Consider the following 9,598-nt stretch of genomic DNA (forward strand, 5'->3'; position numbering starts at 1 on the left):
TAAAGTGATACACTGTTCATTATGGGCCAGCTTCACCACGAGCCATTAATAGGCCAAGAGTTACATAGGGCCTCATATGGGCCGAAAGACGTCATGGGCCATACATGGGCCAGAAGTGAAAACGGGATGGAATTATATTGGATGGACCAGATGACGCTACTGGGCCTAATTCGGATAGGGCGTAATGGGTCTTGGGTTAGCGGGCTGTAAATGGGCTATATGCGAACATGCCATTAACAGGCTTTACATGGGCCGGCCCGCCACCTTTTGACCAAGTGAAACGGGCCGGCCTTTTCACAGGAATGGGCCTCTGTTGGGTCGTGCCACGTGTCAACGTATCATAGGCGCCTATCTGACCCACTGACGAGCTGACACGTGTTTCGTCCGGCCAATAAGAATTTTACACATGGAAATTTCCCATTGGTCGGGGCTGTTAACGGGTTATCGGATCCAAAACCCGACCCGATAGCTTAACGGCGTTCCGTTATGGTGGATGCCACATGTCGGTCACCCTTGACGAAAGCACTTCTATGACACGCGATTTATCGTCATGGAAGTGGACACTTCCGTGATGATAATTTTGGTAATGTCATGGAACACTTCTACGACAGCACAGGTATGACTATCTTGATTCTGTCATAAATTTGTCATGGATGTACATGCATGACAAAAAAAAGCAACCTACTGTAACAAACATGTATCATCACAGAAGTGTATTTTTTTGTAGTGTCGTATGCGGTTTCCGGCCCTGGTGGGATTGTCTTTGTCGCGCCAGGCCTGATGGTAGTCTTCTCACGCTTGGGCATGCCCCCTTGATCCGTAGATTGACCTGGTCTGGTCGGATCTATTGTCCAGGTCCTGACGTAGGTGATAAGTGTGTCCCCCAAGCTGTTGTTTCTCTGCTTTTACGACGAGGTGGTGCGGGTTGGTGTTCGGCTTGAGTTGTCGTTCTGTCCCGGCCACGCGGTGGTCGGTCAGGTCCGTCAGCCGTGTTACGCGTGAGTGGTATGGGCTCCAGCGCCTCATCGTTGAATTGGGGTAGTAGCTTACGCTTCAGGTAATTCTTTGTTGGGCGTTCGAGGCCATATTCTTTGGCTTCTAGGACATTAGTCCATCTGTCGTTGAGCAGATCTTGGTCAGCTTGAAGCTGCTGCTGCTTTTTATTTAGGCTTATTGTAGTGGCTATTAGCCGGTGCTTAAAGCGCTCTTGTTCGAGGGGTTCCTCTGGCACGATAAAATATTCGTTGCCGAGGCTCACCTCGTCCTCGGAGAGTGGTAAATAGTTGCTATCCTCGTCGGGGTCAACTTGCCCGTCCTCCCGATCATCTTGTTCGGATGTTGGTTTGATGGGGTCTTCTTAGTCTTCAGTGTTCTCTGAAGTGTCATTGTCTCCGGTGCTGGTATTGTGTCTTTTCCGTGACGCGATTTAGAGCAGCGCCACTGACGTTGACGCTTTCGTGGTATCTCAGGAGGTTCGTCCTCGACTAGATCCTTCTCATCATCATCGTCGCCTTCTTTAGGTGTGTACACCATGTACACGTCATATGAGGAAGTGGCCGTCCAGCGTCCGGTGAACGGCGGGTTTTCCTCTCCGGCATCATCGTCCATACCGTCGATGTCTTCGGAGGCGTAGTTGAGCATGTCGGTTAGATCGTCGACAGTGGCTATGAAGTGGGTGGTGGGTGGGAAGTAAAATTCCCTATTTTCAGCCCCTAGTCCGGGCTGGGCGTAATTCAAAAGCGGTTCCTCTGTGATGGCGAGGGATCGCATTAAGTCCAAAGCCTCGTTTAAGAGCGAGGTTTGGACGGGCACAGAAGTTCTCGGGCCGAGCTCGCATGACGTGGACTTCGAGGGTTCGGAGCCAGTCTCTATAGAAGAGTCCGGCCTTGAGATGACCCCCGATGACACTATTCTCTTCGGTTCTCCAGTGTTGAGCTCTATAGCCGTAGAGAGTCCGGCGGGCTCTAGACTCCCATCTTCGGACCTGCTGACACGCTCCAGGTACAAGGCTGGAGCGGTGTTTGGGGTCGCGAACCCTTGGAAGATCAAGTCTCATCAGATATCAGCGACATAGTTCAGATTTCCAAAACTGATCTGGTGACCAGGGGCGTAGTTGTCGATCTTCTCTAGGTGGACAACCGAGTTGGCACGCAGTGCGAAGCCGATGAATACAAAGATCTGGCTAGGGAGAAAAATATCCTTCATGGCAGAATTGTTGTAGATGATCGATCGAGCCATCGAGCCTTTAGACGACTATGCGTCTAAGGATCGAGGGTAACAGGAGGCAGGGGACACGGTGTTTACCCAGGTTCAGGCCCTCTTGATGGAGGTAATACCCTACTTCCTGCTTGATTGACTTTGATGAGTATAGGAGTTACAAGAGTTGGTCTACCTCTAGATCGTAATGGCTAAACCCTAGATGTCTAGCCTGTATGATTATGAGTGCCTCTACGGACTAAACCCTCTAGTTTATATAGACACCGGAGGGGCCTAGGGTTGTACAACGTCGGTTTACAGAGAAAGGAATCTTCATATCCGAACGCCAAGCTTGCCATCTACGCAATGGAGAGTCCCATCCGGACACGGGGGAAAGTCTTCTATCTTGTTTCTTCGCGGCCCATTAGTCCGGCCCATGTTGCATAGCCCGAACGCCCGAGGACCCCCTTATCCAAGACTCCCTCAGTCGTATCCTTGTCGAGGCATCGTCGTTTCAATCCACGTCACCGAGTTTGTGCTACTCTGGGGAAAACCCTAGATCTAGGTCTCCCGGATCACATGATGACGATGCCTTAGGTGCAGTCCTCCTGGGGGCATCATTTTGGAGCTGGTATTGACTGAAGGGCCCCAAAGGTGGAACACTGTTGCATCTTCCACGTCGACGACAACATGTCTCGGTGACATGGTGCAGTGGAGTCTCGCTATCGGACGCGTGTTGATGGGCAATGGCGGAACTTGCTGCTAACAATTGGGAGGGCCAGAGTGCAAAGGAATGCTATTAGCTTACTTTTCTGGGCCCATGGGCTGACTGTATTAGAAGCAAATGCTACAAAGTTGGGCGGGCCATGGCCCATGTAGCCTTGCAGTAGCTCTGACACTGTTGATGGGCACGCACAGGAGGATGGTGTTCTCTGGCGGCGTGGTGGCGTCGATGGTAGATTGTCCTGTCAAGGTGAATGCATGGATCGCTCCAAAAGGTGGGACAACGGAAGATGGCGACGACTTATTCTACAGTGTGTGCATGCGCATTGAGGGTCTGCTAGACTGGCTAGTGCTCTCGGCTTGCCAGCAGGTGGCTTGGTGAGGCCACCGGATTAGATGGTGTGTGTTGATGCGAGGTTATAACACATCATCAAGCTTGATGGTCTGGTTGCTAGACATGTAGCATTGGGTTGGTTCATGTATTTGTTTTGTTGGGTCATGTTGAATGATATAATAAAATGACCGTGTGCATCGCTTGACGCAGAGATGGGGAATCCTCCTTTTCAAAAAAAATCCATTGAAACAGTGAGTTATTGCCATTGGTTAGAGTCTATGCTGAACTAGTAAGTGTTTAACCAATTCACCTCTTAATATAGGTCATAGCTGTTGGTCCAGGCTCTCTCGACGAGGAAGGAAAGACGCAGTCATTGTCCGTGCCACCAAGAAGCACTATGCTATACTCCAATTACACAGGCAACGAGTTCAAGGGAGCTGACAGCACGAACTACATTGTGTTGAGAGTGTCAGATGTGATGGCTGAGCTCACTTAAGTGTGTGGCTTTTTTACTTTGTGTTAGTTTTGACTTCATGATAGAGTCTAGCATGAGTGATAAGAATGCTATTTGGTAATCACTTGATGCTATTTCGGATAGAATTGTGTGAGCAAATCACTTGTCCTGGGATAAAGCATTTACCAAGTTTGTTTACAAAGGAAGTTTGAGGGACGAAATTTTTTTCCCACTACTTTTACATTATGTGTGTAATTAGTGCTTAGCTGAATGTTGTGGCGACATGATGATGATTTACAATATATGTGAACTTACTTCTGTGAAGGGCATGGTTGCATATGCTTACAAACATCTTCCTGTGAGTGGTCTAAAGTAAGCAAAACTAGAGGATATGTTTTGCAGGTAAGCAAGTTCGGAAGATCTGGTCTGCACTCAAGCCTACCAAATCGATGGCTAATTCTTCAATGTTGCTCCCTGGACCAACGGCCACACAACCTTATTTCCCTAAGCGAACAAAACCTTGTTGTTGGTCAGGTAGGACTGGTGTTTAGCAGAGAAATGAGACGGAACTTAGATTTTTTGCTGCAGCAGGGTAAGAGGAAGAGGCAGCACAGTGGGTTTCCTGGCAGTGCGTTGAACTCGCTACCCTCTTTCCTTTCTTCCTAGTTATGTTTTGGCACAATTGTATTTCCGTTTAATGCAAATGGAAAGGGGTATGCCCGGTACAAAAAAAGGAGAGGAAGAGGCACAATGGTGGAGGAATAGGTGGACGGATAGCAGCCTTTCAAACAGAGAGAGTGCATATTCTAATTCCATCTATTCATGGATAATTCCTGTTACCTTCTATGCCTATACCACCAAATTTAAATCCATTGTGAATAGAGAAGCAAAAAATAGCGCACTTAATGGAATTCTAAAATAGAAGTAAAATGTGGACTCAGTTATTCCAAAGGGAAGCCTTGCTCCTTGTAAAAGAGTTGTGTGTCATACTCGCTCCTTATAAAGAGTTGTGGGCAGACAGTGGCATGAAGTCATTCATCAATAACTAAGAATATTTTGGTTATATGAACTTGTCCTTTGGTTGGTGAACCGCTATGAACTTTATAGATCTTTTCAGCAAATTAAAAAATCCCTAACTCTTTTTCAAAAGGTTCAATTTTATTACTCTGTCAACCTCTACATCAAGACGATGCACCTAGTCAAAAAAATTTGTTTATCTATTACAAAGTTCATGGAAATAGAGCCTAACATTCTATAGTCAAAGAGAAAACACCAGCTTAGAATCAACAACCCTTCAAAACTAATCATGTGGCGATCACAACAATGCTAATTTGAGAGTCGCATGAAACATCCATTTAAATATAGGTAGTTCATGCATTTGTGTGTAGTTATGAGCACTATTTCTTATGCTTATGTTTGTAGTTAAGAGCGTCATCAGTTCACCAGTGGATGTACCTGTTCAGAAGGAATAAGAGTAGACATACCGAACATGCATACTAAACTAGAGCACCATCATTACATGAATATCAACTTCCACACTAAACTACTCTCTAAAGTCAAATAATTGGACATCATATCATACACACTAATTTTCAACTACCAGATAGATAATTTACATCGTGAACTACAAGTTGTGTGTAGCAATAATGCACAAAATAAGCTGGAAGAAATGTATTGACGAAAGCTTCCGCATTAGGAGCCAAAAAATTCATGCCATCACATGTGGCTAGTTCATCATTGTTAGTCACTCTGATGAAAGAATAGTGTAGGCCATGGTCCCTTCTAGCTGTCTTGCCGAAACAAATACCGTCCTTGGTGAAGGACTCTGTTGAGGCTCAAGAAGGCGCTGAGCCACACTTTTAGGAGAACCATGTATTGTGGTCCCTTTATTTGCTCATAATTATGTGCCTCAAATACCCGAAAGTGATTACAGGTTATCTTGCAGTAATCCATAGAGAATAGTCAATGATTTTGGTTCGTGCTGAGTTTGTAGACCTTGAGAGGCTCCCCAAGATAAGGCTGCCTCTATCGTCACCAAAAGGATAAAAACTATGGCAATGAAAATTCATTATTCTTAGGGAGTGCTTCTTTGGCGTTGTATAAGCTGGTTACAGTTTGTCAACATAACTGCAATATACATTGCTCAAGCTTCTAGGAGACAAAGTGCTTGTGAAGTTGACTGCAGCTGAGGAGGAGACCATTGGTAGAATTTTGCTTCCACCGTCTACACGGTCTAAGGCTTAGGGAGGCGAGGTTGTTGTTGTTGGAGGGGGTAGAACCATTGGTGATAAGGTGCCAAGGTCTTACCTGTAAATTTTCTCCTCCCTTTTGGGGGTGCACTTATTTGTATGTCTTGATACATTTTTACTCTATTGTGCACTGTCTGTGTAAGTGGATATGGTGAGATAGGGGTCACTATCTTGTAGCCAACTAAGTTAAAATAAACATACTCCCTCCGTCCTTTAAAGAGTGTACTTCCAACTTTGTTGGAGGGTCAAACTATTTTAAAGTTTGACCGAGTTTGTGCAAAAATATAGCAATGTTTACGAAACCAAATAGTTATATGATGAAAATACATTTTATCGTGAATCTAATGCTACTAACTTGATGGAATAAATGTTGGTGCATTATTATATAAATACGGTCAAACATAAAAAAGTTTGACTTTCCTACAAAGTTGGAAGTACATTCTTTGAAGGCCGGAGGGAGTATGGTGTATACTCCATGGCCACTAAGACCAAGTTAATGATGTGATCTATCATGTGACACTAACTCATGTGAAAGGCAGATATATTACCTTTTATGTGTCTTCAACTCAGAACTTCAGGTGGTGGGTTTTTGGTTTTTTGAGTTAAAAATATGAATACGGACAAAGAGTTTACAATCACACTAATTGTCCCAAAAGGAAAAAAACATGGGAGATTCAACGGTTATGCAATTTTAAAACATAATATTATTTTTTACAATGGTTGAAGAGGCATTTATCTAGCTTCCCTGAGGGATTACGTGGAGAAATGAGTTAGTTCAGTCTATGGGTGTAGCCAGGTTCAAGATATCGACAATAACTAGCCAGATGGAAAAACAAGAATGCTAGTTAGACCACTGAATCGATGAGTTCCATGCACCAACTAGTTTGAACCAAAGCTTATGTTAGTGGTGAATATTATGCTAATACAGTAATACTTCAAATACCCCGTGTATTTTTTTAATTTAGACCGGATCTCAAGTTGTATATTCAAAGTATGCTAGGATTGAGGTTGAATACAACAACCCCAAGCATCTCATTACGAAAGCGGATGACATCATTGGTATTCCTAAATCTGATGATGTCAAAGACATGAAGCCTCTCAGTGACTGGGTACTCATGAAGGTATTTATATCGAATGTCATGTCACTAATCAGTAGTGTGCATTTTTAAGAAATTTCCGGTCGTCTTGTACTGGTTTTATGTGCATAACGGTTAACAATGCTTATCTGTCATGCATTTATGCTAGGTTGATGAGGCTTCAGATAAGACTGAAGCTGGTCTTATCCTCACCGAGACATCCAAGGAGAAGCCATGCATTCACTACTAGGGAAAAGCCTAGCAGTAGCGCGGGTTTTTAGCCTATCAGTAGCGTAGGTAACTGCGCTACTGCTACGACGCTACAGCTAAAGGTTAGCAGTAGCGTGCGTTGACATGCGCTCCTGCTATATCTACTTAGTAGTAGCGTGTGGAAGAAAATGCGCTACTGGTAATTACTAGTAGCGCGTCTCACAGCCCGCGCTACTACTATTATTCCGTATTCTATTTTTTTATTTTAGGTCGTCATTCATACACCTTTATACAGGTTTTCATACAGTAGCAATTTAGAGATTGTTGTTACATCATAATGAGTTATTATATCACTGGGTGAAAGAACCGCGGATTATTTTCAAGTGGATGGATCCTAAGTGATCAAGTCATGGATTATCGAACCATCCACTTGAAACTAATCTACGGTTGATAATCCATGACTGATCACTTAGGCTCCATCCACTTGAAACTAATCCGCGGTTCTTTCACCCAATGATATAATAACTCATCATCATCATCATTATATTAATATAAAAACTCTTACATCATATCATCATCAACAACACTAGCTAATAATCATCATAGTCATTACCACTATTTAATCATCATAGTCATAGTGTAGCTATCTAATCACCACCAACACTAGCTAATAATAATCATCATAGTCATTACCACCAACACTAGCTATTTAATCATCATAGTCATAGTGTAGCACATCATCATCTTCAAACTCATTCTAGCTAGCTAATCGCTCCTGCTACTCTCTCTCTCTCTCTTAGGTAAAATAGCATAGAATATATGTAGCAGTCCCGATTCATCATATTGGAGCATGCAGATGAACCTGTCTCCTAATTGTGGGCCGCACTTTTGATTGCTGCCCCTTAGTATTTCTCTGCGATCCTTCACAATTTTGCTGCAGTCTTTCACTATTAAGACTTGATTGGTTTTAGAAATCCTGAATGCACTCATGTGCAATGTAGGATGTCTTGGCCGTAAGCTAACCATTGCCATGCGACCTTTAGTCTCGATCCAATGAGGCACAACTATCATCGGGAGTCCCTGTTGAAAAACATCGTAGTAACATACTTAGCAATGAAGTTTAGCTTAAAAAACAACGTATGCAAAAGATGCACTAAGGAAAATAGTAAAAATCCTACCATCTTTCCTAAATAGATGTGACCGTAGTTCAATACAAACACTATTGGTTGCACATTTTGAGCACTAAGATTTTCATGTCCAAGAAAATAATTTTTCTTGACAGCATCAAGATCCTCAAGCCATGAAACATAATGAGTTATCTCCTCGCAGTTTAGTTCAGCCTCGGGATAGTAGTAGGTCATGTCTACCAAGCGACGGACTTTTTTGCTTGATTGGAAATAAGTTGTCAATAGAAATTAGTTGCCAACTATTTTTGAATAAACAATATCCAAGACATAAATATGGTTACGAAACTCACATAATGGTAGAATTGGAGGCGTCTGTACATTGACCCAGATGTCGATATTGCCTTTAGTATTATCTTTCAGACGAATATCAAAGGTGATAAGCATATCAAGATTAAATGCATAAGCCTTGCATAGTGCTTTCCAAGTTTTGCATTCAAAATACGTGTAGGTGTCTGCATTGTATAATTTTGCATCGAAAGTATAACGATGCTTGGTCTTCAAGCGAACTCTCTTTACCTCCATAGTTTTCATAGGACTGAAACCAATCTTATCCAAGACAAAAATTCTTGCATTGGCAGGGGATACGCTAGTAGAATAGTAAAAATTAAAATTATAAGTTGAAGCAAAAGAAGCAGAAATCATGCTTAATTACGAGAAAAGACTTGTCGTTGTGACTTACTGTATGCGCTTCGAAGTTCTTGTCTAGCTTGATGCTGAAGTGCCTATCATCAACTAGGAAATATCTGTCGCACAGGCTGCGCTCGTCTTCGCAATATTCGCACATACCGAAATCATTTTCATCAGCAGACATTTCCTATGTTCATAGTTGAAACATTAAATGAAAATTGACCGAAGGCAACTACCAGGAAACTCAACACACAAATCTGGCGTACTCGATATTTCCTACATATTCTAGCACAAGTCATGCTTAAATTCATGAAAAAAATCCAACATGACCTTTGCTAAAATAGGACATATTGAGCGCCTGAAATTTGTCAGAACGGAAATGAATCAACACTCCGGCAAAACATAGGCCACTCGGATTTTCCCAGCGAAACAAAGATGTTCATACACATACAATGATGCTTAAACTTGCAATTCCATCTGGATCAATTATCATAAGCAATTCGCACATGAGCTCACCGACTAAATACCCTAGTTCTACTCTA

General features: G+C 43.0%; 1 pseudogene; it reads left to right on the top strand.

Moving 5' to 3' along the window:
- The first annotated feature begins 5,840 nt into the window (after positions 1-5,840).
- On the top strand, positions 5,841-7,282 carry LOC119333255 (annotated as a pseudogene).
- The last annotated feature ends 2,316 nt before the right edge of the window (positions 7,283-9,598 follow it).

The sequence above is a fragment of the Triticum dicoccoides genome, chromosome 7A, assembly GCF_002162155.2.
Source record: "Triticum dicoccoides isolate Atlit2015 ecotype Zavitan chromosome 7A, WEW_v2.0, whole genome shotgun sequence".
In the NCBI taxonomy this organism is placed as follows: Eukaryota; Viridiplantae; Streptophyta; class Magnoliopsida; order Poales; family Poaceae; genus Triticum; species Triticum dicoccoides.